Genomic DNA, 5,708 nt, shown 5'->3' with positions numbered 1-5,708 from the left:
TGATAAAAGTCAAAGTACTTGGTTGGGTTATGGGAAGTAGAGAGTCTGTCTGGCAGTGGCCGTGACTCTAGGGACTTCAGATGCCCCTTTTCGATCAGGACCCTCAGGGCCGTTGACAGTGACATGTACAGCGGGGTGAACACCCTCTGGCCTCGAGATGGGTATTTGGCAGGTTGTGAGGTGGTTGTGTTGGATGTACCAGTGAAAGGGTCGGCAGGTGCTGACTTTTGATGATCTCTTCCGAGTGTAGGATTGGAGCTGAAAGGGGTGCTTCTGGTACGACATCCCTTGTCTCAGCTTGCCCCTTGATTCAGACTGCTCCTAACTTGAGTGGCAAAAGTATCATCCACAGTTTTTGTAACCACTGCAAGCACTTGCTATTTGTTTAGTCCTTCAGCTTTCAAAGCCTCAACAGCCCACAGAAGGTGTTCATGGGGATCAATGCTTACCCTTACCTTGTTCTTTCCACTTGCCTCCACTTTGCCAAGGGATCGGCCTTCTTCAAATGCAGCCCGTCCCAACATTGGGGAGCCTTTTGTCATGAAATTCTCGGTATGTGGTGTGGTCAATGACGGAGCTAATATCCCGAAGGCTAAATCTGCCACAGTTCTCTGAAGATCTTCGATCATTCTCATCAGCTCAGAAGTACTGGGCTCATGGGTTTGAGATGATTGGGGTCCAAGTGCATCCATCATGCATAAGTCCATGCTTTTTGGGATAAACACCTCAGGCTTGGGTAGATAGACTGGGGTGATGTATACGCTGGGGCCACAAGGGACGGCCAGTGTGTGGATTAGATTGAGATGTGGATGAGGTACTTGGTCATTGGGGTCTGAAGGTGGAGCTATCGTCTGGTTGTCGATGAGATTTTGGACCTCATGACAAAGGCGGTAGTAACGGTCAATGCCATGACCATGCTGCTAATGGTACACACAGTACTTGGAGGGGTTATGTCTGGCTGGGAGTGGGTCAGGTAGAGGTTGAGGATCGAGGGGTTTGAGATACCCTCTTTCTATCAAGACTTTTAGTGCGCTAGTTAGGCTCATATAGAGAGGGGTGAAAATTCTGCGCTGAGCTCGGGCTGGGCCGGTGGTTTGTAGGCTTGGATAGGCAAAAGGGTTAGCTGTGGCGACTGTATTGATTTCGGTGGGTCCGAGAATAGTGCTACTACCAGCATTGGTCCTCCCTGCAAAAACCCTCATTATCGGTTCACTTGTTCTGGGAATGATCCCACTGTTGAACGCATTCTTGACCTGAACCCCCAGTTCATGCAAACTTTTGAAAGTGAATAGTGGAGTGACTATCAACTTTTGCAACATATCAGGCTCAAGGTTTCACACCACTATCTGCACTTGATCCCTCTCAGAAGGGCGATCTGTCATCTGTGCTGCCTTTGCTCTCTACCTTGCAATGAATTCCACAAATGGCTTTGTAGGATTCTGGTGGGTAGCTTCTAGCTCTTGAGTGGTCATTTCAACTTGGGTATTGTAAGAATACTGATCAACAAAGGCCCCAACCAATTCTTCCCAGTTCTACTTCACTGTATTCTCCAACTTGGCATACCAAGCGGCTGCTACACCCGACAAGGTTCTTCCATACGGAGAGAGTTTCTGTGGCTTAGTTAGACCCATCGGTTTCAGGATATCCAAGAAAAGCCGGATATGTACCATGGGATCTTCAGACTCGTCAAAACGGTCAATACGTGGCATTTTGAATCTGTCTAGGAGCCGTATGGCAGCCTCGGTGTACCCATCCTCAATGTCGGGAATGGAGTTAAGGCCCTGTGCCTTTTTGAATTGCTTCTCAAGGTTCACAATTTTCACTGCAATCGGATCGAGATTATTAGCATCAAGGGGATAAAGCCTCTCATTAGGCTGCACCAGGGGTCTGTGAACTCGAGCTTGAGTCAACCCTTCTCGGGGATCCAGACCATGCAAATCTTCAGTTGGTGGAAATGGGTCAAAGTTCGGTTGAGTTCCCAAAACTGGAGGTGTGGCAGATGCCCAGATGGGCGTTGCGTTTCAGCACTGGTCTTATCCTGCATGGTAGTTCCCTGATTTAACGCTGCTATCACGGCCACAAATTCTTTCGAAGCCTGTGCCATCATGGGTCAACTGGTGATGTGACTGGTGACTGTCGGATCAGATGAACTAATGAGCCCTGTCTGGCCCTTCTTTGCCTTACCACTGGCGAAGGAAAACTGGTTGCCCTTGAACTGAATCTCTGACCTGACAAAGTCTATTAGCATAAGTCCAATGTACCTAGGGGATATTGGGGCCTTCTGAAGCTATAGTTCCAAGACTACCCTAGCAAAAGAGAAAACAGACAGCATTTCAGCGCAATTTCACCAGAACAGATTTGAGCATAGCTGAATGACTGCACTCTCTACTGAATTTTGCCCAAAATTCTGCCTGTAAACTGATTCCCCCAAAATATTGATGCCCGCAGGCCTGATACCCAGACTTGCAAACTGATATGTGCATTCCTGTAGAGACGCACTCTAAAAGCACATAGCAAGCAAATGGGAGCCAAAACACCCCTATGTTGGGGTAGGGTTTCCCTGTCCTATTTGTCAGGAGCTAGGGTTTCACTACGCACACAGCGGTTTCAAACAACCTAAAATCGGGTAAGCAACCTGTCCTAGTTTGGAATAGTCACTATGGGTTCCGATATGCACTAGGTCGAATGGTCAAAAAGGGTGCATCGGTAAAAATTGAGGTTTGTGTTCCCGTCGTGGCAGAGCCCGCAACCGGTCAGCCTTATGGCACACTTCTCAAAGTGGGCCTCTGGCAAATTGTTCAGGAATAGTATACGATAAACACGGTGTCCCAGGCGCACCAATGCATATGCAATGCATAGAAACACTTAAGTGTAAACAAAACAAGATATCATGAGTTCGAGTCGAGTTCTCTAAATCCCCAGCGGAGTCACCAGAAACTGTAGACGCGCTCCCGGGAAGTCTCCGATATATGCGCTTCTTGCGAAGGCACGAATCTCGTTTTGTTCTGAGCTACTACAGTTCGGCCTCAATGTCACGGTTCTGAATCTGATCTCGCAAAGTGCAATGCATGATCGATAAATCACCAAAGAGTCCAAATCTGGCAAATTGTTTTGGAAAACTGATTTTTATGAAAGAAGTGCCAAACATGGACTGCTTTGCCAGATACAGAGTCGCCACCTAAATATTTTATTTTTGGGGAAATTTAGGAAACCCTGACTCGTTGCCTAAGGCCATGTGTCCGTCATCACCAAAGTTGCCTTGGCTCGGGAATGTGGGTACGATTGGGGAAGGTCATCTATGAGCACCCCCGCTCGCCCGATCAAAGATCGGCCACTACTAAACATGATATTTTGTTTTTGAAAACACATGTGCTCTTATTCCGGTTAATTAGCTAATCTTACTATGTGATGCGCATAGTAAACAAGTATAGACTAGATCGCCTAATTTGGAATAAAACATTGCATATTCGTTTGTTTGAAAACGGTTTGAAGTTTGCTACTCATAAGTAGGCTAAATCGAGGATTTTGATGAATTGTTCCAACTCAAGTAATCCAACCTTCACCCACAGGCTTTCAGACAGTTAATCAAATAAGCAATTAGCCTCATGGCAAGCATGCTTTCATGGCAACAATAACAAACATGCAGTATGCTAAAGCATAAAAGCTTACCTAGTACTCCGAGCCAAAACAATAGCTAGTTAGTGATCAATGCATGATCCTAGTTCATGTTAAGATGGTTAATGCAACGCATGCAAAATGCAACTAGAAATAGGCTCGGCTATTCTAAGATGACATATGAGATGCGATAATTGATACATGTATTCAACTTGGAATTGAAATACGATGCAATTAGTATGATGCGCCGAACCCGGTGTATGCAATGTAGATGAATAATGCAAACATGCGAGCATAAGTATGCTAATTGAAAATGACCTAGAACTAACCATCAAAAGCAGGCAAGTAAAAGGGAGAAAGACGTGGGGTTGGAAGACATGCACACACGCACGCACACTTATTACAAAATTCGCCCTCTTGACGGAGGGTCCGAATAAATAATACAAATCTACTAACTAACTAACTAACAAGCTAATTAATTATTATATAACCAAATGAATAACTAGCTACAACTAATTATTACAAAACTTAATTAATTAACGAATTAACTAATTAAATTACAAAACCAAATGCTAAGGTACCGTTTGGTAACACTTACGTTTTCTGTTTTCTGTTTATATTTACAAAAATTTTAAAAATTCAAATAAAAACTTGTTTGGTAAAATTTTTGATTTATAAATCAGTGGTCTCAGTTTATAAATTTGGCCAAAAAATGAAAACACAAAAAATGTGTTTCCATTTTGAGTTTTCAGTTTTTTTTTTTTTTTACCACCCAACACTAGCCACCAGCCACTATCATTTTCCATCACCGTCTTCCGCCACCACCACCCACCACCACCGCTCACCACCCACTTGCCACCACCACCCACCACTCGCCACCACCACCTACCCACCAGCTACCACCCACCTGCCACCCATTCGCCACCACCACCCACCCCTCGCCACCACCACCACCCATCACCCACCTGTCATCCACCCGCCACCACCCGCCACCCGCCACTACCATCCACCGCCCGCCACCTACTTTCCACCACCACTCACCACCAACCTGCCACCACCATCCACCACCAGCCACCCACCACCACCACCAGCCACCTGTCATTCACCCACCACCACCACCCACCACCCACCACCACCACCACCACCACCACCATCACCCACCACCCACCTGCTACCACCACCCACTCGCTACCACCTACCACCCGCCACCGTCACCCAACCACCCACCCACCACCACCACCCACTATCAGCCACCCACCTGCCACCACCACTCGCTACCACCCACCACCGTCACCCACCCATCCACTACCACCACCCACCTGTCACCACCCACCAACACCCGCTATCCGTCACCCACCTGCTACCACCACCCGCCACCACCACCCACTCGCTACCACCCACTACCAGCGACCGTCACCCACCCACCCACCACCACTACCACTCGCCACCTACCCGCCACCACCATCAGCCATCCGCCACCCACCTGCCACCACCACCCGTCGCCACTGCCACCACCACCCACTCGCTACCACCCATTACCGTCACCCACCCACCTACCACCACCACCCACCACCACCAGCTACCCACCACCCACCGTCACCACTTTCCACCACCGTCTTCCGCCGCCACTTGCCACCACTTGCCATTTCTCACTCTTTTTTATATTTTTAAAATTTTTAAACATTTTTTCAATTACCAAACGCATTTGTAGTTTATGTTTTTCTAAAAATAAATAAAAAAATAAACAAAAACCAGTTTATAAAATTTTTGTAAATATAAACTGAAAACGTAAACGTTACCAAACGCAGTGTAATTAACAAGTGAGCAATTTAAACAATGCTGCCTCGGCAAGTTGAAGAAGGTGAACATGCATGCATGGTTCCCGTCCCGGTAAGCTCTCCGGTTTCTCTTTAGAGGCTCTATCTGTAGGGTGTCCTCAAGGAATTCCTGCTGAACCTACCAAAACCAGTCTGGGGAGTGCATCAGTGGCCTGCCGGCCATGGGGAGCTGCTGTCGACCACCTGCCGGCCAAAGATGGTACACTGTCGGCCAAGGATGAGGAGGTGCCGGCCATCTGTAGGGCACTGCCGGCC

This window comes from Camellia sinensis, chromosome 2 (assembly GCF_055761805.1).
Source record: "Camellia sinensis isolate YWXY chromosome 2, ASM5576180v1, whole genome shotgun sequence".
NCBI classification, from domain to species: domain Eukaryota; kingdom Viridiplantae; phylum Streptophyta; class Magnoliopsida; order Ericales; family Theaceae; genus Camellia; species Camellia sinensis.
The sequence above is the reverse complement of the archived record's forward strand: the minus strand, read 5'-3'. Positions refer to the sequence as shown.